The sequence below is a fragment of the Canis aureus genome, chromosome 1 (assembly GCF_053574225.1).
Source record: "Canis aureus isolate CA01 chromosome 1, VMU_Caureus_v.1.0, whole genome shotgun sequence".
Classification (NCBI taxonomy): Eukaryota; Metazoa; Chordata; class Mammalia; order Carnivora; family Canidae; genus Canis; species Canis aureus.
The window spans coordinates 46257755-46283829 of NC_135611.1; the positions used below are offsets into that span (position 1 = coordinate 46257755).

Sequence of the window (26075 nt, forward strand, 5' to 3'; positions counted from 1 at the left end):
GACTACTCCTACCCAAAAGTTATTTATTCAAAGCACCCAGCTAACCATTGGTAAAGTCCAGAGTTGAACCTCAGGTTATCTGACCTTTATCACTCCGTGGTGCTGTTCTGCTTTCTCTTATGTACTCGATTCAGACCAGTTCAAATGTACCTCAGATTTTTATTCACTAAGCAAAGCTGAAGCTTACTTGGGCTCAACCAAGTTTCTCTAGACCTATATTTTTAATCCCCAACATCTAACCTGTATGTAAATTGCTATTTTTCTTATTTGTCTCTTTCCTCAGACTTCTCAGCCCAAGTAGGGATTGTTCCATTCCTGAGTACCCCAGCTCCTGACACATAGAAGGGGTTTGGCAAATGGAGCGGATAAAAGGGAGAGTAGGTGCATTATTGTGAAGGCCAAAGAGGCAATAGATTAAAAGGTATTTTATTAGCTATAAAGTGGTACAAAATGGTCATCTTGTTCCATTGTTTTCCCCTTGCTCAACATCAACAACATCCCCTCAGCTTTTTTCTTCTCCTTTTCTCTCAGATCCTAGAATTGTGATACAGGAGAAAAGAAATTGTGGAAGGCATCTATGAAATGAAGAAGTGCAAAGTTGCAAATTTCCATAGATTCTACTTAATATTAAAGAAGTTAGGCCCATTAAGATCAGGGACAATATCTGAGATATTTTTGCATCTTCATAGCACCTAATACACAATAAGAATTCCAAAAGTATTGACGATTGTTTTTGAATCTTGCATTAAGTTGTGTAGAATTTATACCAGAATCTTAATATTGTGCTTTTTTCCACAACTCATAAAATAAAGATGCAGAATTAAGGATCAGCTAAAACTAAACAAACCAACCAAAAACAGTGTTTCTTTTGATTATTTTGTAACTTAGAGGCTATGAGCATAGAAGGAAAGTGTGTGTATGTGTGTGTGTATGAGTGTGTGTGAGTTTGAGTGTGTGCATGCGTGTGTGTGTGTGTGTGTGTGTGTCTGTAAACATGACTGCCTTCTAAGGAAAGAATTGAGAATATAGACTTAATCGCAAATTAAGTCTAATGTTACCCAAAAAGCTTTTAACTCCAAGGGAATTTTTAAAAATTTTTTATTTATTTATTCATGAGAGACACACACAGAGAGAGGCAGAGACACAGGCAGAGGGAGAAGCAGGCCCCCTGAGGGAAGCCCAATGTGGGACTGGATCCCAGGACGCCGGGATCACATCCTGAGCTGAAGGCAGATGCTCAACCACTGAACCACTCCGGCATCCCGGGAACATTTTTTTTAAGAAAACCTTTAAGTACTTTTTGAAAGACTAAATGTTTTGGAAGATCTGGGGAAAAAAAACCCTTAAGGTAACCAAATCTTGTGACCTGGGTGGAAAAGATTATGATCCATGCTACTAGCTTTAAGTAAGAGACTTTTGGAGTCTAGAGACATGCACAGGGCTCGAGCAGCAGAGTCACGTGAGGGAGAGCCAGAAGTGCAATGCCAAGGACTCCACTGGTCAAGGCCCATGAGGCAGGATGTGCAAAGGGCACCTTGTAAGTCTGTGCCATTCAGGTGAGGTCTTCTCTGCTGAGACTCCCCAGAAGACTCTGGCAACCATGAGGTGGAAGGAAGCACTGGCTTCTACAGGATGAAGAAGGCTCAGATTTCAGTTGCTGTGGCCTTTTTGTGGCTAAGGGAGCACAGATGAAAGATGGTGGGGAGGACTCCAAGATGTGCACTTAGAGAGGAGAGCCTCTTGAGAGAGGCAGCACCAGCAACCTGGGCTGCTTGAAAAGGCACTGGGAATGCAGATATTTTTTTCAGATATTGATTTCATTTCCTTCAGATATGTACCCAAGTAGAGAGATTGTTGGATCATATGGTAGCTCTACTTTTAATTTTTGGAAGAACTTCCATACTGTTTCCCACAATGATTGCCCCAACTTATATTCCACCAACAGTGCATGAGAGTTCCTTTACTCCACATCCTCACCAGCCTCTGTTGTCACTTATATCTTTGATGACAGCATTCGAACAAGCGTGAGGCTATATCTCATGGCTTTGGTTTGCATTTTCCTGCTGATTAGTGATGTTGAGCACCTTTTTCATGTACCTTCTGGCCATTTGTATGTCTTCTTTGGAGAACTGTCTATTTTGATCCTTTGCCCACTTAAAAATCAGGTTACTTGGGCTTTTTTGCTGAGTTGTGTGAGTTCCTTATGTATTTTGGATATCAATCCCTTATCAGATACATGGTTTGTGAATACGTTCTATGTTTCATAGGTCGCCTTTCCATTTTGTTAATTGTTCCCTTCGCTATACAAGGGTTGGATGTAGTCCCACTTATTTCTTTTGGATTTTGTTGCCCCTGCTTCTGGTGGCCTATCTCAAAATCACTGACAAGAGCTTTCAAGGAGCTTTTCCCCTATGCTTTATTCTAGGGGTTTTATGGTTTCAGGTCTTATGTTTACATCTTTAATACATTTTGAGTTGACTTTTGCTTATGAAATAAGGGTCCAATGTTATTCTTTCCATGCGGATATCCAGTTTTTCCAACACTATTCATTGAAGAGACTATCCTTTCCCCATTGTATTCACAACAGCCAAGACACAAAAACAACCTAAGCATTATACATATATATTGAAATATTATTTGACTATAAAAAGGAATGAAGTCTTGCCATTGGTGACAACATGGATGAACCTGGAGGACCTTATGCTAAGTGAAATATGTCAGACAGAGAAAGATAAATATTATATGATCTCACTTATAATTAGTATCTAAAATGTTGAGCTCTTAGAATTAAAGAGAAGAATGTTGACTTGCCAGAGGATTTAATGAAAATGCCAGTGTTTGAAAACCAAGAAAATCTTGAAGACTTTCACTGATATTACAGGGCAAAGGGCAGAGAAAGACCACTTGACAACTGCCATCCTATGTGGTAAGTCTTTTCGTCACCATTACACAAAGAAGCTGATGTTGAGAGAGGTTGAGTAATTTGACCAAAGTCACACAGCTAAAAAAATAATGAAGTCCAGATTAGAATCCAGCTACTTGATTCCATTATCACCTTTCTTTCTATTTCTTTCTAAACTAGATTCTAACCAACTGAATAGTGGTTCTGATTTCTGTCATTAATTAGAGCTGAGGTTAAATTGGACTAAAAGTTTACCTCCAGCGATTCATGGTTAATTTACCATTTGTTGGTAATAATAGTCACTGTTTAAAGATAAACAAAAATATGCACTGTCTACCAACACTCTGGTGTTGGCAAATGTTTCATTTGGTCTTTAGTGCTGCTTTTGGAGTTTCTCCTCAAGCCTATTAAATGTATCGGTTTCATCTTCTGACTTCAGAAGCGTTCAAGAGAACTCTTGAGCTGGAATCTTGGCAAGTTTGACTGTTTTTTTTTTTTTTTTCTTCCAGGTCACAGTAACTATCACAACAGAATTATGACAGCATTTTCTGACGTGAATACTTTTTATCTCTAAGCATTCAAAATCACTTTAAGTGGTTGAAGAAAACTGAAGAGTTGCCGCCGTTTAAATAAAATTTGCTGGAAAAAAATAGCAGAAGAAACCATCTTAATTTAACATACAAAGAGCTATATTTCAGTTCTATCCAATTAGCAGTGTTCAATATTATTAAAATCTGTTGACAAAAAAGCAACAGATGCTCCATTTTCCTTGATGCTAATTAATGAAGTTTTTACCTCTAAAAAATTTGGAGAAACCGGATCTTTTATAATCAAATAGCTTTCGCCTACACAAAATCTACGTCTGGAAAAACATGTAAGTGTGTCAATATTCAAAGAAGGATAATTATCCTTTGAGTTCTCTAGATCTTCATTTCTCTTTCTTAGTGTTCCAACTCAAAACATGCACCAATTTCCATCGAGATAAATAGTAATAATAATCACATGGTGGAAATTATTAGATATCTCTGGCTGACTCTTTTATGGTGGGGATGGCTCATTAGCAATGCTATAAAATTAGAAGATTGTTATAATTCTAACAAGAAACTCCATTAATTTTCAACCTATAGAGAATAGATTAGTGAATGTTCATTTTTTAACTTTATTGTAGAAAATCTAAAAAATATATAAAATAGAATAATATGGTGAAGTCCTGATTACCCATCACCCAGCTTCAACAGTTACTGATCACTGGACATTCTTTATTTATAACTCCATCCACTTCCCTGTCCCCATATTATTTCACTTCATACAGAAAGTATTTCAGTATGGATCACTAAAGGGAAGGATCCTTTATTTAAATATAAGAAAATAGCCCCGTTACATTTTTTTTCAAATGACACCAAATTCTTAAGGTCACTATGGAAATTTTTGGGATTATTTCATTTTTTATTGTTTTCTTTGAATTAGGAGCCAAAATGCAGTTTGCATTTAGTTGTAATAAACTATTCTAAAATCTTCCTGGCTTACAATCACAACTATATATTTCTTGCTCAGGTTACACCAGGACTAAACTGGGCTTGGCGGGACTCCAGTGCATGCGTCTTCCAGTCCTGGGGCCCTAGCTGCAGGAGCAGGTGCTATTGGGGCGTACTGTTCTCGGGGCAGAGGGAGGGTGGGGAGACAGAGCCAAGCCACAACGAGTGATTCAGAGGCTTCTGCTTGTACTGAATGTATGTCACTTGTACTCACAATTCAGTGCCCAGAGAAAGACAACCACCACGCCCTAATTCTGTGTGGGCCCCAAGCCAATGCTAAAGCTTTTTGTTCTGCTGAAGGTGGGGCAATGAGGTTTCTAATCAGGAATGTATCTGTGGCCTGATGAAGGTTGTACGGATGACCTAGGAAATGAAAATATCATAGAACAGAGAGTCAAAACACCCTGATTCATTCACACTGATAAAGGCCCATCTCCACCAGCCCTTCAAACCTCATCATTTTAAAACTGAAGCATCAAAACCACGATTCCAAAGTCTGAGTCCCCCTCTCCCTAAAACATGATAGAGAAGAGCTTTACCCACTAGCTGCCCTTGTACAGAGCTCCAGTACCTGGCCTCCTTGCCTTGAGTCATTCATTGTTCCTACAGCTCCATTGGATGTTAGTAAACACCATGAAAATAAAAAGTGGCTTCTGGGGAAAAATATTGAATTAAACCAAGTTAATAGTTTTATTTGTCATAGGTCTTCTCGGAGACACTGATACATCCTATGCACAGAAGCCTCAAAGATGGGCATCCATGATAGGCAACATCTCTGAAACATACTGGATCACAGAATTCTGTTTTCAGAGCATCTTGATTCAGTAGCCTTCTGAGGAAAGTCTTTGGGGAAGTCTAGTTTTCCCAGCATATGATGATTTCTGAAATATCTCGGGTTCAAACTTTCTTGACTAGGCCGTTAATTCTACCACTGACCTAGCTGCATCAATCTGGCTGCTTTTCAAAGAATCCTGATGTCTGAGTCTTGCACTGATTTAAGATGCTGATTTAATTGGCAGATGTGAGCCCTAGGGCATAGATCTTGTATAAAAGCTCCTCCAGGTTATTCTAATTGAGCCTGTTATTGAGAATCCTGACCAGAAAAAAAAAAAAAGCACATTTCTTCTACATTTGCTTCATGCTACTGATATGACTGGTGAGTTGTTTATCTGCTCTGGGGGCCCCATGTCCATATATCAGAAGATCATTTTTATGTGCATTCAGTAATTACTTAAACCAAACCACTAAAAACCACCTCAAGGTGTATAAAATAGCTGTATTCAAAACTGGCCGATCATCAGAATGAGGGCAATTTGGTAAATGCGTGTTCCTTGGCCTCACCTCCAAATGTTCTGATTCAGTGGTGGTGGGATACCAGGATATCTGTGTTTTCTCAGAGTTCTTCAGATAATTCTTATGATCAGCCAACTTTGGGAACCATAGGCTTACTTGATGGGATCCCATCCTCCCCTTCCTGAGACTATTAGAAGGCAAAATAATTCTAATCCACATGAAAGCATTACACTTTGAACCTATAGACTTTATCTGCATAAATATGGCACTTTAATAATTCTAAGTAAAATTCTCTTCCTGAGCAATATTGCATCAGTAGCAAACATCTGTGACCGGTGCTTCATGATAGCCATAAAAAGTGGAAGACCCCCATATTTTGGCAAATTTAAGGAGAAAAATGGCAAAAAAAAAGCCATAATTTCCATCATTTTTTCTTGCTAATACTTATATAGATGTTAAACTAGTCCTGCGTCAGAAGACAGTTGACTCGAGGAACTAATTTATTTGGGAGATTTATAGGCCCTGCCCATACAGTAGCATAAATAAGAGCTATGCAAATGATATAAACCAAGTTCATAAGAATATTTCATTCAGACTAGGGGATGAGGTCAAGAACTCAAGCAACTTGAATTTGAGATGAATTCTTAGCATGTGCAGGAATTAACTTGATGGGAAGGAAAGGACCAGCATTACGAATACCCCATGTGCAGAGGTTTAAAGGAAAGAAAAGATAATTGCATAGTTAAGGAGCTGGAGCTTAATCATTCTATGCTTTGATATTTTCATCCATGAAAAGGAATGAAAATGGTACCTACCAGATTAAGGCATCATGAAGATTAAATTACATACTTAATGCAGAATGGGTAAAACAATGCCTGTCCTACACTAAGTGTTCCAGTAATATAAGCTAGTGCTCTCAGTATTTGCTCTGTATTATCTTAGAACGAGTAAGGAAAGATACAACTATGCTATCCGAGGGTCATTTTTGAGAAAGTCTCTAATCAAAAATTTCAGGGGATGATGCTACGAAACACCAAACGATCTATGCAGCCAAGAGCACTACTTAGTACTAGTTAGCACGAAACAAGGGCAAGGAGGTGTGGCCTGGATGGTCTTTAAAAACTGAACTTTTATTTTTTTCTTTTTTAACAGAATGGCATGTTTGTGTGAGAGTTCAGGTCCAATTCAAGGCATGAAAATGACATTGAATGTGCCTCTGATCTCCTCTGCCTAAAGAACGTGAGTTAGTGTAGAGCATACAGCTGGGTCTTTTCCTCCCTGATCCAGGAGGGGTAGGAGGGGAAGAGGCCAGGGCTCTGTGTGTGCAGGCAGCAATTATACTCAGAAACCCAGAGCCTGACAGTCACTGCTCCTGGGCAATCGACACTGCTTCCTGCCGCTGGCTGCTTAATGCTGCAGAGGTGATGGAACCTGAAGGGAGCAGGCGAACAGGTGGTAATTATGACTGACACAATGACGGCCTGTGCAGACATGTAACCACAGAACAAAACACCGCAGTTAGCTAACAAGAGATCGGTGGAAGGTTTTTTGCTGGCACTGTGTCTCCTGTCTGACACTTCTGAAATTGGAGGCAGGGAGGGGAGGCATTGTAAGCCTGGGTATTCAGAGGTATAATAGGCCAGCTGAGCTGAAGAGAGAATGCTTAACATTTGTTCCTTTAGCTGTGATTATATCAGCCCCTGTTTTCATGTTGATTGTCCACAGTGCTCTTTGCTGGCAATTTTCCCTTTTGAAAATGTGTCCTCTGGATGCTTTCTTTGATACAGTACAGCTTTCTCACACTCAGCCTTCTGAGCAATTTTCAAATTGTTCATGGATTTCCAGATATTGCGGTTCATAATATATACAAAAGAGGTTTTTATGATACAGACTGCTTTTTCTCCCTCTGCCTTGAGAGTTCTGTGGAGATACTTTGTCCCTTTCAGAAGATAAGGGAAAGAAAAACTGGGGCATGTTCCTGATGGGCTCTTCTATTGGTTCCTGTAAAGTTAGTGAACATCAACTAGAGGCAAAGTAACACCCCAGCCTGAAAAAAAAAAAAAAGGTAACAAATTCTATAATATCCAAAGTGCATTTGAGGCTCATTTTACCAGATCCCTTCCCCATACGAGTTTTCCTTCCCCAAATTTTTGGTCATGCCATCCCCTGCTCTAGTTTATATGGATTGGCCAATTTTAAGCCTTCACTTGGTCCTGAAGTTGACTGAATTTCTGATTATATTCCAAAGTCCTGTGGCAGCACATCCATGTGCTGGTTGCTGATGAAAATAATTCTCATTTTTTCTTTAAAGAACTAAATTTAGTCCATTTACATGATCACATGACATCATAGAGGTGACTGGAGAGAGAACGAATGGATCTTTGGGTGTGGACAATAATTTATTAACACTTTACCTCCTTATTGACCTGCTCCAAGAACAATCCATTAAAAATATACCTGAAATAATTAGCATACTTTTCTAGTACCAGCAACTGCAAAAGTATGAATATATTTTATTTTAAAATTGGTATAATGTATATAATATTATAAAATATAATATTCTCTTCCAATTCACTTTGGAATTTTCTGATCTATGGGTGTATAACATTACAGCAAAACTTTTTTAAAAAGACATATGTTGGGGATCCCTGGGTGGCTCACTGGTTTAGCACCTGCTTTCGGCCCAGGGTGTGATCCTGGAGTCCCGGGATCGAGTCCCACATTGGGCTCCCTGCATGGAGCCTGCTTCTCCCTCTGCCTGTGTCTCTGCCTCTGTGTGTGTGTGTGTGTGTGTGTGTGTCTCATGAATAAATAAATAAAATCTTTTATTTTTTTTTAAAGAAAGACATATGTTGACAGCTCTTTTGGGGACAGAGGTGGTAAAGGAGGTCACGCTGATCCATGAGAATTGGCAAGGAGTTTGTAAACCCTGCCAAATTCAACCTCGATTTTTTACCTTGAACTGTAAGTTCCAAAATGTTTGGTTTCTGCAAAAAACAGTTCTTAAATTATTTTTTTCTTTAGGTTCCTAGGGGCAGTGCTTCCCCTAAATCTCCTCTGCCCTTATTATCTTTGTCCTTTTGTAGGGGAGGGGTATTCTTCTCTTTTCTGCTTACCAATTCTCTCTTTGCCTGCAACTCTTGTCTTTACTACTTTGCTTTGTTCTCTCTCAGTCAACCTTCTATCACTAAAGATGGCCCCCAATTCCAACTTTAACCTGACATACAGACTGGTCTTTTACAGGATCTATTCCCTTTATCTTCGATAGACATGTTTCAAAAAAGTTCTCAGTGTCCCAATTATCACTCCTAACTGAAGTAGTTCTGTCTGTTGATTCAACCATGTTCTCCCAACCACTGACATTGTCTTTGGTTTTTTTCTGTTATTTGATTCTTTTTTTATGCTTACTACATCAGAGATTTTTGGTTTAGAAGAGACTTAAGAATGGAGATCAATCCTTATACACTGAGACTGTAGCCCTAATAAAGTAAATTATCCAAGAAGGCTCTGACCTTCATGACCCCAGAGCAAGTGACAGAACTGAGGCTTACCCACCCCTGTGACAAGCATTTCTAGAACACAGTGGTCCAGGAGCTGTCCTAGGTACTCGGAAGACAAACAGGAGTAGGAATCCCTGATATTTTAGTGCTGAGAGGACAGTTCAGGAGATAAGCCATAAAATCAGATAAGAACAATTTTTATAAGTGCAGCAATGGAATGCACAGGAGCTTCTTATGGGAGCTCCGTGTAAGGATATCTGACGGTGAGATAAGGAAAGGGAAAGGCCAAGAGAGAGGCAGGAATTCTCTTGTCTCCCTCCTCTGACCTGTCCCTCAAGCCACTGCTGAATGAATCTTTCTAGTACAGTACAATTAGTGTGACAGCTCCAAAATTCCTTAGAGACAGTTGACTTAGGTAAACCAGAGGATCTACAAAATTGAATGATGCCTTTACTTTTATCGTATCTTTATTTTGGTAGGACTTGAAGTTACATTTTATATAATGTTTTATTGAAGTACCTACCGCTGTATAGGATGCTAATGGAAACCAATTTTGTGTTCTTATTACATCCTTTCAAATAACTTCCCTGGGCTCACTCCTCCCTGGCCCTGAATGGAATTTCCACCCTTCTTTGGGATCAAATGGCCCCTTCAGGTGGCCTTCCTGGGCAGGAAGGCTCTCGGATTTCAGGTTGACTCCCTCTGTTGGTCCCTTGCCTTGCCTGGAGACCGACCCCCTGCCCTACCTGGAGGGTTGTGCTTCTTGCTGGAACCTCTGGTCTCCCTTTCTCTGCCAGCTCCATTCAGCATGCACCTTTACAAAGGTGTTCCTCAAACTCCAGAAGACATGGCCAACTCTCTACTTATTTCTCTTGAAGCTCTCTCCTTTAGCTGGCTTCAATGAAGGAGAAACACATCCACCTCACTGCTAGGGGTACAATACATTGACTACTGTCCTCACAACACACCCCTTTGTAAATACTAGAGGTGAATGGCCAATGCTGACAGGATCCTGGTACACAGTAGGAGGTCTTACACACAGCTTTAGAGAGGGAGATCCTTGACACCCATCAAGTCCTCAGGTTTTGAGGCCTCAGCTGAATGAATCAGAAAGACCTGAGGACAAGTATCCTATATATAGGGAAGGAATCTAGCCTGGTCAGGAGGGACCTGATGGTTTGGACAGCAAGTACCCTGTTTTCACATATTATTTGATGTGCCTTGGGGTGGGATGAAATCATACTGAGGGCAATTAAAGTGCCTTCTCCCTAACAACATCGCTGCCACCGCCACCAAGTAGCCATTGGCCCATACTCAAATTCAGTTCTATAACTCACCTGATGAGAAAACTTATAAGATTTTTTCTTCTCTAGAACAAAATTTAAAGAGCAAATTATTTTGCCTGATTCTTAGTTTACCTAATTCAACCAAATTTAGTTATCCAAACTTATCTCCTACTTTTTCCATAATCTGGAGTCTTCTCTTTTTTGTTGACTTGAATCTAGTATAAATTGGCCAAACATGTATATTAGTATCATTCAAAATTCCTACCTCCCTGTCATATCCTCATATTCATAATGAAGACTGGCTGCTAATAAGTTAAGAAAGAGTGGGTAAAATGCCTTTATTTGAACCAGTAGTTACCAAATTTCAGGAACTTGTGACATGGATTTAAACTGAGTTTGATGGAATTTTTTAGATCTAGGCACTCAAAAATAGAAGTTTGCAAGAAAATACAGTTGACCCTTTAACAAAACGAGGTTTAGGAATGCTGACCCCCTGCCACAGTCTAAAATCCATGTATAACTTCTGGCTTCCTCAAAACTCAACTACAGATTATCTACTGTTACCCAGAAGCCTTACTGATAATATAAACAGTAAATTAATACATATTTTGTAAGTTATATGGATTATATACTGTATTCTTACAATAAAGTAGGCTAAAGAAAAGCAAATGTTATTAAAATCACAAGGAGGAGAAAATACTTTTATAGTACTGTACTGTATTTATGGAAAATAATCCACATATAAGTGGATCAATGCAGTTCAAACCTGTGTTGTTCAAGGGTCAACTGCATTTCAGAATTAAAGTTCTTAGCAGTGGAATTCCAAGGTCACACTTCTGGCCTCTACAGCAAGAATAACAAATAATTGGTTTAATTAGGTAGATCTACTTATACTAATAATGTTAAAGGGGAAATTGAGGACAATTGAGATCAGCAAAAGACCCAAATTCCTATTTTGTTTTGTTTAATGATTTTGAGGTACGTGGAAAGTGGGCCGGGAGAGACATTTATGAGTAAAACACTGGAAAGTAATTGTAATTCTTAGCATCAAATAGATATATCCTACACATAAAACTAGCGAGAACAGAGTGAATTAAAATACATAAAGGCTTAAGTCACTTCAGGTCTGAGATTTAAATCACATATTAAATGTACTAAATTCCATATGATAGAAAAATCACAAAAGACTTTTAGTCACATATTTCACTTAAGAAGAGCTCATAGTAAATCTGTGTGAGAGTGTGGAGCACAATTGCCCACCCTTGAGCACCAGAGCTGCTCTGGGGTGCCAGCCCACGTGCCCCAGGCCATCAGAACTCATGGATGCACCATGCTGGTGGTGATCTATGTTCCTGGCAACAGGTGGATGGTAAGTTCTAAGAAAAGAAACTTTAAAACACACAAATCAGAGCTAGAAAAGTTTCTAGACATCAAATGGACATCTCTTTCAACTCGGAGAATCAAATATATATGAACACCCAGAGGAAGTTCCCTTTAAGAAAGAAGAGTGGGAAGAAAAAGCATGTGTTTAATCACCTTATTCTGATGACTCCTGCTGCCCCCGCCCCCACCCAAAACATTTGAAGAATCATCTAGGTCCTCTATGGAAAAGAGCCACTGACTGTGTTTTCTTGTTACTAATGAAATTTGGTTTTAGTTTTCTTTGAAATTGAGGAATTGTATTTAGTTAAACAAGTAGATAAAGAAGAGCAGACCCACAGTTCCAGCTGACACCGCATTATCATTAAGTAAGATAAGTCAGGCAAGATGGTACCGTAGGAAGGGCAGGTCTTGGAATTCATCACTTCATCTGCAACTTAGGATCTGCTCCTGATTCAGTACAACTGAAATTGGCTAACCAACTTGATGCTGCCACATTTCCATTACACTTTCTGCAAAACAGCAAGAAGATCTGCTTTGCAGGATCATATGAAGTAAATAAAACAATCTTTTTGAAAGTGCCTCAGATATATTGGTATCAGTATCAGTTTCTTTTTCCATTTGCCAAGTGACTTAGTCCATTTAGGCTTCTACAATGAAGTACCATAAACTGGGTGCCTTATAAAAACAAACATCCATCCCTCACAGTTCTGGAGGGTTGGATGTGCGGGATCATAACACCAGCACAGTGGAGTTCCAGTGAAGGCCCTTAAGGGCTGCCAAGGGCCAACCTCTCCATGTGTCTTCACACGGCAGAAGTGCGACGAGCTCTCTAAAGACTCTTTTATAATGACCCCGATCCCATTCATGAGGCTCCACCCTCATGACCTAAGTACCTCCTAAAGTCCCCCCCCTCCTGGTGCCACCATCTTTGAGGGTTAAGATTTCAATACATGTATTCAGAGGGGACACACACACTCAGGCCTTAGCTCCAAGGAAATATATGTGGGTGGATCTTATATATGTAGGTCAATCCTACCTTCAGCTCTACTTCCATCTGTCCCAGTAATTCTTGCTCTGGCTACACATTAGAATCACTTCGAGGAGATTTTTAAAAATACTGGTGCCTACCTTTGACATTAGACCAACTAGATGAGATTTTTCTGAGAATGGGCCTGAGGCATTGGTATATTTTTAAAGTTCCTCCAAGTGACTCTGATGTGCAACCAGTGTTGAGATTCACGATTAACCCCTTCAACCTGTCTCTTAGCAATGTAATTGATTAGAATATTCACTCTTCACTTTCCAATATAGTAGCCAGTAGCTACATGTGGCTATTGAACACTGGAAATGTGGCTATCTGAAATTGAATGTGCTGTAAGCATAAAAGAGCAACAGATTTTGAAGACTTAACATGAAAACAAGAATGTATAATATATCATTAATAATTTTTATACTAACTATATGGTGAAACAATATTTTGGCTATTTTAGGTTAAATAAAATACATTTCTACCAACTGTTTCACCTGTTCCTTTTGCTTTTTTATGAAGGTACTAGAACATTTAAAATTACCTATGTTCCTCACATTATGAATCTGTTAGAGAGCACTGCTCTAGATCAGTGCTTTTTCTGAAAGGATCCCTAGACTAGAAGTGTCTGCATCACCTGGTAGTTTATTAGAAATGCAAATTCTCAGGCCCCACAACAAACCTACTATATCAGAGACTCTGAGAGGCCTAGTCATCTACTTTAAGAAGCCTTTCAGGTGATTTTGATATATGTGAAATTTAAGAACCACTGCCCTAGATGATGGTCAAATTATACATTCCTTTGCACAAGAATTCCTTTCCTTGTTCTTGTCCAAGTGGGAAATTTAAGGAAAAGGCCAAGCAGCACTCTTCAGGGACTTTTTGTGTGAACTTAAATTCAAGAGTTCGTTAGACCTAAGTGTACCATCTTTTCTATGGATACAAGGAAATCCCCGATTGAATTAAAAAAATAAAAGAGGTACAATTGTATTTTAAATGAAATATTAGATTCTTGACATTCTTGAATCTATTTATATTTTTTATGTTACCTACCTAAAATTTGTTGAGAACCTACTAAATATAAAAAAGTTTAATATAGAAGACCACTTAAAACACATAGCATGAAATCTGTATGGCCCTAGACATCATCAAAAAGGTGTGTGTGGATGGTTTCTGCTCTGGAGATGATGCCACCAGTCTCTGACATATTTACTTGCTCCTTGATCTGTATATTTATGCTCATAAACTCTCTCTGGCTTTTCCAGAGCATGTTCAATCTCATCTGTCAGCCCCTTTGTCAACTCTCCTCTGAAAAGAAAAAGAAAATAATTCAAGGTCAAGCAACTCCCTCACCACCAGTAGTTTAACTTAATTTATCTGAAAGGAGATTTGAATTCTCAAAAATAAGCCTAAATTGGAAGCTAGCAAATTAAACATTGACATTCAGTGAAAGCTAAGAGCTGTGTCCTTCTAAACTGAAAGAACAGGTGTTCTGAGCATCCCTGGAAGCTCTCAGGGGTCACAGGCAGTCATTGGGCAGTAAGTACCAGGCACTCTGCCGAGCCTGCTGGGGGGTGAGGCTCCTGTCTCCCAGGCACACAGTGGGAATGGAAGCAGCTGGACCTGACTGCTCAGGGAGGTGGAGGGCACGACAGACCCAAAGGGAAATTTCCCAAGTGAAGGGAGACAAGGGATAAAACTCACTCATCCATAATTTTATCTAGATCACAGTGCTTGGAATACTTCACCATGTGAATTAATAGTACGAGAACAATAAACACAGAGGTTTGATTTTATACAATAAACGAGGCATAGATGTGATAGAAACAGACCTACTGGGGAGACTAGCACCATGGTCATGGTGAGGAGATCTTAGTCCAATGCCTACCTGTCAAAATCTAGGAGGGCTGTGATTACAAAAAGATAGCAGGTTGTGAAAATTCAACTACATGAAAGAAAAAAACTCATGTTTCACCTGAGTGAAATGAAAATGCAAACACCATCTATGCTAACTACAAAACATTGTTAATGTTACTTTGGTTCTTTAAAGATTCTGCTAGAATTTTAGCCAAGCAGTATAGAGTAAGAGTTAAAAATCAGGCTCTAGAACCAGCTGTGAGATCCCATTCTGACACTTGCAAGCTTTAGGATCTTTAAGAAGCTAACTTCTCTAACAGTTTTGTCTCTTGTAAAATGCCATGCATCCCATGAAGCTACTGATAGAATTAAGCATATTTGTATTTTAAATGTTTAGTCTAGTACCCAGAACAAAGGAAGCACTCAGTAAATGGGATATTACTTTAAAAACTATTGCCAACCTCAATACAATCCCTATTGTCATTTCCAAAATGCATAAGCTCACACATATCAAAGAGGGAACCAGTATTTTTTAAAAATGTCTATTGCAAGCAAGGTATTGTGTTGATACTATTTTACCCTTAACGACATATCTAAAGGTAGATGATACTCTCTACCTTTCACTGGTGAGAAAAGAAGGCCCAAAAATGTTAAACAATTTGCCCAAGATCACACAGGTAGAAAGAAAGAGAGTCAGAAATTTATACCCGAATCTATTTGGCTCTAAAAATCTCATCTTTTCACTGTACCATGCAGTCTACTTGGAATCCTTATCATTGAGAAAAATATATATATACATATATATCCTACTATAGCATTTTGCAGGGAGGGGATGTTTTTTATTTTTATAGATAGAAAATTAAATTTTAACCAGAATGAACAGAAGTGCAATACATGCGAGAACCAGTAAAGTTTTTTCAATTTTTATTTGGGTAATCTGACATGTAGGGCCCTTGAACTCTGGGCTAATACTGGGTTCCATCCAATGGCAACAGGAAACCCAGTTCTCAAGAGATCTGGTATATCAGAACAGATGCCCAGTTGCATATATGTTTAATTTTAACAAATAGTTTTTCATAACTATAGGATTTTCTATATTTATTAAAAAAATCTGGCACATGAGAAAATATCAAATTGTGCTATTCCACCTCCATATGTGCCAGTTATCTATAAATATAGAAATGCAATAATTATCGCTAAAACTGTTACTTGTTAAATTTTTGAAAACAGATAAATTATGAATATGAATTTGAAAAATAGTTTAAGGAGTTAAGAAATGGATAAGGATCCAGAAACACTGGCTTTCTAAATCAGAAAGGACCCTGGAAACCACCTAGTCTGATGCCTAGAAGAGGTGTTTGCATGTACTCCACCAAGTAGTTTTCAAGCTTCTGCTGAAACACCTGTAGGAACAGCAAGCTCACTACCTATGAGGGCTCTCATTTGCTGCAGGATCACCTGATTTGTGGAAAATTCCTTCCATATGTTTATGCAAATCTACTAATACTAATACTACTGTGAATAAAGCCACCCCTACATGTCAAGCACCCTATTAGCAGCATTTAGATTCATGACATCACAGAATCTTTAACACATGTTATGAGACACTCATGTGTTCCCATGGGACACGTTAATCAAGGCACCGAACATGACACTGCTAATAAGTAGCTTAGTCTGTCTGGCTCTAAGGACTACGTTCTTTCAACTGCATAGTAGGGCTTGTAGGTCCCAGGTGATGCTGGTACCAGACTGCCTCCCTAGGGTAGCACAGGGTAAGTTCAGTCCTCTTTCCATAGGACATCTCCTCAGATACATGACTGACATTTATCATGTCTGTAGACATTCTCTTCTCCAGATTAAATATCCCTGATCCTTCATTTTGTGCACATGATACAATTTTGTGTTTCTTCCCCTTTCTGGAACTCTCTTATGGATAGATTCTAATTTTCCAATTTTTCTTTTCAGCCAGAATGACCAGCAGGAATGACCTGAAGAAACAGGTCAAGAATGTCTGAAAAAAACAGACACCCATCATGTGTTCACTTTGGATACCCTAGTTCCATCATGGCAAACCTCCAGCTTTTCTGACAACCCCATATTACCATCACCTCCTATCATCACTACAGTCAACAAAACCCCCAAGTTTTTCTCATTTTGGATCCTTCTAACATCAGCTCTCATGCTGGAAAAATTGTCTAACCATGTGTTTCACATGGCAAGTGACTGCTTTTTGTACATTCCCCTACCTGTCTACAGCATTTGGCCTGGAGTGGCACAGGCAAATTAGAATCCTTCCAAAAAATGTGTTTAACTGAGGCAAGAGAATTACTTTATTCCTATTGACTAAACTAGAAACATGTGAGTCTGAGACCTAGTCAAGGCCAGACTTCTCTCCTCATAGAGAAGACAAAAAATACCCAAGGAGAATCAGAAATGGGGCAATTTGAAAAAGTCCTAACAGTACTCAAGTTCCAAGCTCTCATGGTTTGCTTGTAAGAGCCAAAAATTTCCCTCTTTGATGTCCATGAAAGTTATATTTTTGTCCCTTGCAACTCCTAGATCCCTGACTAATTCACTGCTACCATATCTCTGCTTGAGCAGTTAGTTGGCTTTTGGGACCCAAATGCTGGCCCCTACATCTATTTAATATTCTTAGATTCAGATCATGCTTCCAGCTTATAAAAATACTTTGGACTCTTAATTCTGTTTTCCTTTCTAGCTTCATGTCATCTACAAACTTGATCAGTTAGCTAGCAGACTTCTCATCCAAGTATTGAGCAAAAACTGTAGCACAGGGCAAAACTGTAGGTTAGGCTTGAGGTCAGCCATAAGACTCAGCCGTCAAAATTGAATTAGTGTATCAGTCAGCAATATTCCCATGGCTTAGCTATTAAGTCAGTGAAGAACTGAGTTCAAGTGCTGACATTTCTGCAGTTAGTCACTAGTGCAAACTCTGGGCACTTGAACACAATCTTTCTTCTCTATGATTAAGCATTCCTATCACTGAAGTACCTTCTAGGATTGCAAGGCATAACAGAAACCAATAGCACTGTAATTTACAAAAATCAAGCATTGGATTGAATAGCAAGAGACAAGGGAAATCCAAGACTTGGAGAGATTTAGTTCTCCTGTTATGGATGAAGAATCCAGTATCAAGGGACCTGGATATTGTAATTCAGCTTGCTAAGTGTTTAAGTTCCTTTTTCCTTAAATAATGAATGTGGAGAATTAAAATACTTTTCAGCATCTATTGAAATAATCATAGTTTTCCTTACTCAGTTATGTGCTTTTTCAATATAAGAAAATGATTCCTCTTAAAAACTAGAACAGGCTGACCTAGATGACAGATTATCTGGGGTTGGGGAAGGATGTTTAAAGCAGAAAGACAGTAAAAGTATGAGAAATAACCAAAGATAAACTCTAGACATTTCAAAACTGCATAGTGCTGGCTTTCTCTGGACTTTGCCCCCATGCATAGCAAAATAGTGGAAAATGAACAATCTTTATGGTCTGATAAGCTTGAGAACAAATCACTCCACCTCCTGTGGCTGAATATTGCTCATTTCTCAGGGCAGGTGTGACGCACAAATGGCTCCACTGTGTAAAGGATACTGCCCAGCTCAGGCTGTGTAATAGTTTCTCAATAAATTTTAGTGCTTTTCCCTCCCACTTTATTTCTTCTTCTGATAATATGTAAAAAGGTATAAAATATTCACATTCACTTTGGAGAAGTAGGAACAATAAAATTGAACTTTCTGAATGGCTAAACAAAATGTGGTATATATAAACAATAGAATAGTATTGAAATTCATAAAGGAAATTCTGACACATGCTCTGACATAGATGAATCTTGAAGACATTGACATTCAGTAGAACAAGCCAGTCACAAAGGACAAATACACAAATACTCTAAGTACCAAGGTACAAATTCATAAAGAAAGAAAATATAAGGGTGCTTGCCAAGGGCTGGGAGGAAAGGAAGAAGGGGGTGTTTAATGGGGACAAAATTTCAGTTTGGGAAGATGAAAAAGTTCTGGGAAGGTTGTTTGTTGCACAACCGCATGAATGTTCTACACATCACTGAAATGTAGACGTAAAAATGCTTAAAATGATAAATTGTATGTAATGCATATTTTACTGCAATAAAAAATTACCACTTTATTTTATTTTAAAGATTTTACTTACATATTTTAAAAAGAGAGAGCCTTAAGCAAACTCTGCACTGAGTATGGATCCCCATCCAGGACTGGATCTCTTCACCCTTAATTCATGACCTAAGCCAAAACCAAGAGTCAGAAGCTTAACCAACTGCAACAGGCAGGCATCCCAAAAAACTGACCTCTTTGGAACATTAAGTTTGTGGAGTTTTTTGAGTGTTGTCAATTCTAAATTTAAAAAATGCAACCTGAGGATTTCCAAGTATTATATCCCCCCATTTATAAAAGCCCAGAAAGTGCACGGTCAGCTTCACTGTGGTCCTGTGGTAAAAGTACCTGTTGGCTGGAAGAGTAGAGCATGAGTGCAGAGACAGGGTCTACTGTGAAGAGGGATGAGCTTACAGGCCGCTACTGTTCTGAGTTCAGTGGTCCTGATCCTTGAGGCTCTAGAAACTTCCACTGACTCTTTCCTTCTCAGTGCTTATCCTGAGGCTGAGAGATAGTTGAAATTTCAAATTTCGTCTTTTGTATTTTCTTATTCAACTCATTCTAGTTTCAGATTTGTAACAATATTTATCATCATAATAAGAAAAGCATGTCAGCTAACATCTTAGTATTAAGGAAAAAAATCTTACTAGTAAAATCCTGATCAATGTGGCTCATGGTAATCACTAGCTCCTCTGAACTCTTAGCACTTAACTGCACTATTCAATTGACATTTGTCATTTGGGCTTTGTGACATACCTTTCTTGTTGTCTTGTATTGTCATCTATCACTGAGTCAGATTCAGTAAATTCTCTAACAAAATTTGACATCATCATTGCCTTGGGGCTGCCTGTGCATCCCTTGGCTATAGAAGAAAAACACACACAGACCTTTTCTGTTATTGTTCAGCATATTTTCTCTGGCTTTGCTGTCTAAACTGGTGTAATCTAAAATTGCCACTTAATATTTGAGACCTCCATCCTCTCTCTCCAAACTGCTTCCAGAATTATCTACTTAGATAGATCATCCCATTCATCTGGTTCCTTAATACGTATTTTTTGAGCAATGACAAAGTGGAACATAGCCAGGCCTTGGCTTGATTGTTGGAGATGCATAGATGAGAAGATGTATTCCTGTCCAAAGGAGTTCACAGTCTAGTCAAAAGATTGCAATATAATGTGGGTGCTAACAGACATGACTACAAGGCACCCCAAGACATGGAGGAAAATAAGGTATGGGGGTTTAGGGACCAAAGTGCAGAAAATGTACCTTCCCACTGAACAAGACTTGATTTGAGGATCTCCATTTCCCCCTTGGTTCTCCTTGCCTCCTTTGGACTCAGTACTGGAAGGTTGGAATTAGGTATAACCATCGGTGTCAACAAGAGAGAATCCTGGAGAGATAGCACTTTTGAGACAACTGACCGCCTATGATAAGATATTTGCAATAGACACTAGACAAAGAATTCTTAGAATATACATGGCATTACTATATCCATAAGGTGTGGTGTTGCACCCCAATTTTTCAAAATGAACAAAGCATTTGGACAGATGCTTTGTAATGAGCTATCCAAATGACCATTAAGCACAAGAAATGATGGTCAATGCAAGATGGTATATCCATCAGGAAAATGCAAAATAAAACCACAATGAGATATCACTACATGCTCACCAGGCTGGCCAAAATTTTAGAAGATTGAAAATACTAAGTACTGGTAAAAATGTAGAACATCTGGATTTCTCCTCCGTTGCTCATGGACATATTAATTATAATGTCCACTTTGGAAAACTTTTTGGCAGCATGCAAGACTGGTATAAGATTATTCATTGCATTTTTTTCTCACAAGAGCTAAGACTTGGAGACATTTCAAATGACCCTCAACAGTAGAATGGGTAAATATACTTTATAGTATATTCATATAATGGACTAGTAAATAGCAATAAAAAGGAATAAATTTATGCTTCAAACAGCATCATGGTAAATCTCACCAATATAATGTTGAACATAAAAAGTGAAATACAAGAGAATTCAAATTAGCCAGAAGTAATCTGTGGGGATAAGAGTCAAAATAATAGTAAGCTTTTGAGGGTGTTTAGTAGGAAAAGGCAGGATTAAGCTTCTGGAATGGGGCAATATTCTATAACTTGATTTGGATATGTGTGTAGGGAGGATTTCATCAAGTTACACACTTAATATTTGTGCACTTTATTGTATACATATTTTACCTTAATAGGATTTATTTGTTTAAATTATTACTAACTTTGAACTTTGGGTATCTTAGTTGTCCTACCCTCCAGCTGTCAGAGTCTCCAGCTGTCTGGTCCAGGGCTGTACCCACAATTTGAGGCTCCTCTGTCCACAATAGGTAGGGAAAGTTTACACCAAATACCCAAATCCAGGAATCCAAAACGTTTTCTATATATGCATCAAGCACTTAAGCTGCTCAAAGGGATGGCACAGCTTTGGTGATCATCCCTCATTAGTTGTAGAAGAAGCTACGAGCTGTTAAGGACCATCACCAATGGATATCTTTTTGCCTGACACAAGCAAACTTGCAAGAAGGAAAACTTGGATCAGGAGAATTTCTTCCCAATAAACTGAAAGGACGCTCTGCTGTTCCACATAGTTCCCTTGAATATATAAAACACTGGGCATCAAGTCAGGGGACACGGCCCAAATTTTCTTTTACAGGAGTATTCCGCAGCCAAATGTAGTTGGGCAAAAGTTTGTTACAGGAATTCCAGCTCCCTGACCAGCAGGGGTTGAATGGTCTCCATCTTTTTAATTGAATGAGAATATATCTGTAAATCTCAAATGCTGCAGCAATGTCTCCAAGAATGGTTCCTCACTTAAAAGTAGTCATTATTGATTGGGCTGTGTCAATTCCAATGCTTTCCAGAGCGGATACAATTAGAACAATAAAAGCTAAGGACACAGCTTTTTGGTGACATGACTGCCTCACAGGACTTTCTCATCTGCATCAACTGAGTCAGTAGAAGATAAAAGCGTTGAGTTCAAAAGATCTGAAAGCATCCAGACTGAAATGCCGCAGGAGAATTAAATAAGGCTCTGTGTGTCCCATTAGGAAGTGTCTTCTAGTTGTGAGTAGAGCCACGCCTCCCCACTACATATGCACTGTCTTCTCTTCTCTCCACCTCTCTGTTCAGCCCCTACAGAACATCAAGTGTCCCTTATGTCTGACATCTGCTTTCCATAGATCTCATTAAACACATCTTCAAACTGGGGTCCAGATAAAAATATTAAAGACAGAAAGGAATTATGTTACCAATCATTGTATATTTTACCCTCGTTTGCTTTGCCTTCCTACCTAGGAGACAGGAAGACCTTTGCATTCTTAGAATGACTCCAACAACCATCTCCACCTGTAGGCGAACCTCCCATAAGGGAGTACTGACTTCCAATTCAAAACCTGAGATTTTGATGTGAACTTGATGAATATTTTCATTATTATTATACCACAACAACAAAAAAGGGGTCAGAAATCTTAGGGTACGGGACGCCTGAATGGCTCAGTGATTGAACATTTGCCTTCAGCTCAGGGCATGATCCCAGGGTCCCAGGATCAAGTCGCATATCAGGCTCTGTACGAGGAGCCCACTTCTCCCTCTGCCTGTGTCTCTGCCTCTCTGTGTATCTTTCATGAATAAATAAATAAAAATCTTTTTTTAAAAAAAAAGAGAGAAATCTTGGGGTAGTTTTGCTGACCCTAAGAACAATGTAATAGGATTTGTTTGTCTTTGTGTCACCAAATGCCTCTTATTCTTGATTTTTCTCTTTACTGGTCCAAGGCTCCTTCTTTTTTTTAACCTAGCCCCAAAGAATGTATGGAGTGCTTCAAGAGGCCCCAACTGGACATTGCTAGTGCTAACTTTTATTATAAATAGGTAATAGCTTAAGATGTGATCCTTAAGAAAGATCAAGGGGAGCCCCCATCGCTGTGACCCCCAAATAGTTTCCTACTATTCTATTCTCTGGGCTTCACAAAACACATATTTGGAAGAACAACCACCCATCTGATGAGATCAGTGGTACCACCTACTGAGAGTGTCCCTCTCTGTTTCCCAATATCTTAAATGAAGTCTGAATTACCAGTCTTGACCAGAAGGCAAAATGAATTTGGACTAAAATAACTGGAATACTACACACTGTACCAAGAGAATAGCAGAACTGAGCCTCAATGCACAGCAAGGCCCATCTAAATACATCCATAGCAGAATCCCAGAGTTAGAACATCCAGGATAGGATTATTATCTCTTTTCAGGAAAGTAGCAAGAATAAATTAAGGCACACAGAGATAATACTGAAGCATCTACCAATTCTGTTGAGACGGTTTAAGGCCTTCTGGTCCCACTGCAAAGCTGGCCAACACATCTGTTCATACAAGAGTTTGAAGTCATTATTTTGTATTCTGCTTTCTGTAATTACAGAATTGGTAGAGATTCTGAAGATAAGTCAGGATGGGAATTATCAGTTTGCATCTGCCCAGTTTTGAATTCTCCAGGGAAAAGGGAAGAATGCAGAAGTGACCAGCTTGGAAGCTATCTTCTGACCCGCTGGAAACTCTTCTCCGCTTCAGCAAGACTGTCGCATGCCAAGTGCCATGCCAGATTCTGGAGATAATGAGTTCACTTTTTGACAGCTTGAATTTGAAATATCAGAAGACAACTGGAAACACTAGAGGGGAGTTCAAGCATGAGGTCAGTACTGGACGTATGATTTTAAATTCATCCATGGGGAAGACTTGGTTGAAAACATACGAGTAAATAAAACTGCCCAGAAAGAGCTTGTAGGATGAAGAGAGAATGTGATACCAGAGAGTCAACATTTAAGGAGAGGATAAAGGGAAAGAAGCCAGCGAAGATAAAATGAACGTGTTTCAAAGACATGGAGCAAAATCAGGAGGAAAGAGTCATAAGGAGGAAAAAATATATATTTAGTACTGGTATCAAGCTGCAGGGAAGCCAGGTAAAAGGAAGATGAAAGTAGGTGATCCAATTTGATTTGACAATTAGAAGCCGATCACTGTTGACAATTTCTATGGAAAAGTCTGGGGGTGGGGGATGGGGCAGGAGCAGAATCAAACTGTGTTGATGAGTCAAGTGTAGGTCAAGAAATAGAGGCATTTGTTTTAAAGGGAGTTTGAAAAGGATAATAGTTGAGGGAGACACAGAAGTTTTTGTAGGAGATGTTTTTCTCCTAAGATGAAGGAGATCTAAGTATGTTTATAGCCAGAGGGGGAAGGAGCCAGTGTAGAGAAAGAGTAATCAAAGATTTAAGAAAAAGAGGGAATAATTCATGTAGCAGAGGCTTTGGGAAAACAAAAGGAGTTAGGATCAAGAGTCCACAAGTACCTCGGTTAGCCTGCAAAAAAGTGAAGGTTAGGAAGGGAAAAATGAAAAAAAAATTAAAACCAAGTATTTGAACCAGGGAGCAAGGGGTAGACAGAATTCATCCCAAATGGTTTAGGTCATCAGGGGAAGGAAAGCAAGGAGAGAGCTGGCATGCTCCATGGCTCAGATCTTTTCTGTTCTCCAAGTGAAGAGGGAGGAGGGCAGGGGAGGGGAAGGGAGGCACAAAGAGTGGCCTGTAATTAGAAAGAAGCATTCTGAGATGATTTCAGGGGTGAAAGGTGGACCTATTTCCGGATGTAGTCATGGCAAACAGCAGAACAGTCAGTAATCCTATGGGAAATCCAGAGCCAAGAGAGACAATGAGGAAAGAAAATCAAATGTTTTAAATCAAGATTTGGAAACAAGTAGAAAAATGATTGGATGTTATTATAGTGAGGAGCACACCACATGGCCCAGTCCTGTTCCTCCAACATGAGGATCAACACCAATGTTAATTTGGCAATCTGTCCAGAGCTGGGTTTGGAGGGTTGAACACAATAATATCACTACAGAGGTCAGACCTCACGAAAAGCCACCACACACCACTCGCCCTGACTGTGCTATGCTTTCAATTCGTTGTCACCTTTGCAGGTGTGTATTCGAAGCACAAAGTACATTTCTGTCCCTTCCTCTTCATTTTATTTTTTATCCCATTTTAATATTTTTTCACATTTAAGGATGTTTTTATATAACTTCCCATTTACCATCTCTCCGCAAAGCCATAAACTCCAGGTTGGTTGCTGAGCATTAACAAGCTTGGGGAAGAAAAAGAAAAGGGAGGACAGAAAAAAATCCTATTACTTCAGGTCTCCCAATCTCTATCCATCACAACCCCCAGAAACACCTCCTTTCCCCCAAAGGGCTTCCCCTCGCCTACTCAAGGATGAGGGATGCACTCCGTCAATCACCAATCATGGTTTTATTGGAAAATATTTTTCCCCTCATCCATTCTCACCATCTCTGTACTCCTTGTTTGAATTCACCTGCCACTTATTGAAGATAATATATCCATGAACTCTCGTTTGGGAAATGAAACGTAGTAACACAGAAACTTTGAGATGACTGCGTTGAGCTTCAAAATGAATAATCCTCCAAATCACCCCAATAATAATTTGGGATGCCAGGGGGCTCAAAAAACTGAGACTGGAGCATGGAAACTGGCTCTCCTTCCTCCCCACAAGCCCACCAGACCGCGGCTGAATCATTTAACTCACCCCCAAAGTGTCACCAGCGCAGGGAGTGGCCCCGGAAAGGCCAGCTCCGACAAGGCAACCACAGGCCCTCCAGCCCTGGCGCTCCTCAGGCAGGAGCTGACATTGCATCTCCCGGACCCGCACGCTTTCCTCTGCGGGGCTGTCAATCTAGTGCCTTTTGTGACAACTAAATTTACTGGAAAAAAATTCAAAATTATTTCAGCGGCAGCCAGCTTCTGAAATTTTCCAAATGTACGTTTTTAGCTCTCTATTTCCCTTAAGCCATATGATGTCATTTGCCTCTCAATCCCCAAGTGCCAAAAATTCTGCTTTCATATCTTTGAAATTTGCCAAACTATAAAAACCTCAGATCTCAGTTTGGGTTTTTATTCCCTCCCTACCCCAAAAAATGCAAAAATTACTTTCTATACTTTTCAAAGTAAGAATATCAATGACAAGAAAAAAAAATCACAAACTCACAAATCCATGAAATCTCTTACCATGTTCCCGCATTTGGGCTAATGGGCTGCCCTAATTTTATTCAGA

General features: G+C 39.2%; 1 long non-coding RNA gene across 1 annotated transcript; it reads right to left on the reverse strand.

Moving 5' to 3' along the window:
• Positions 1-4666: 4666 nt before the first annotated feature.
• On the reverse strand, positions 4667-25757 carry LOC144284539 (uncharacterized). Its single transcript, XR_013352980.1, has 3 exons — positions 25551-25757; positions 18969-19057; positions 4667-4800 (listed from the first exon to the last, which is right to left on the reverse strand). It is a non-coding gene; the product is annotated as an uncharacterized LOC144284539 (long non-coding RNA).
• Positions 25758-26075: the final 318 nt, after the last annotated feature.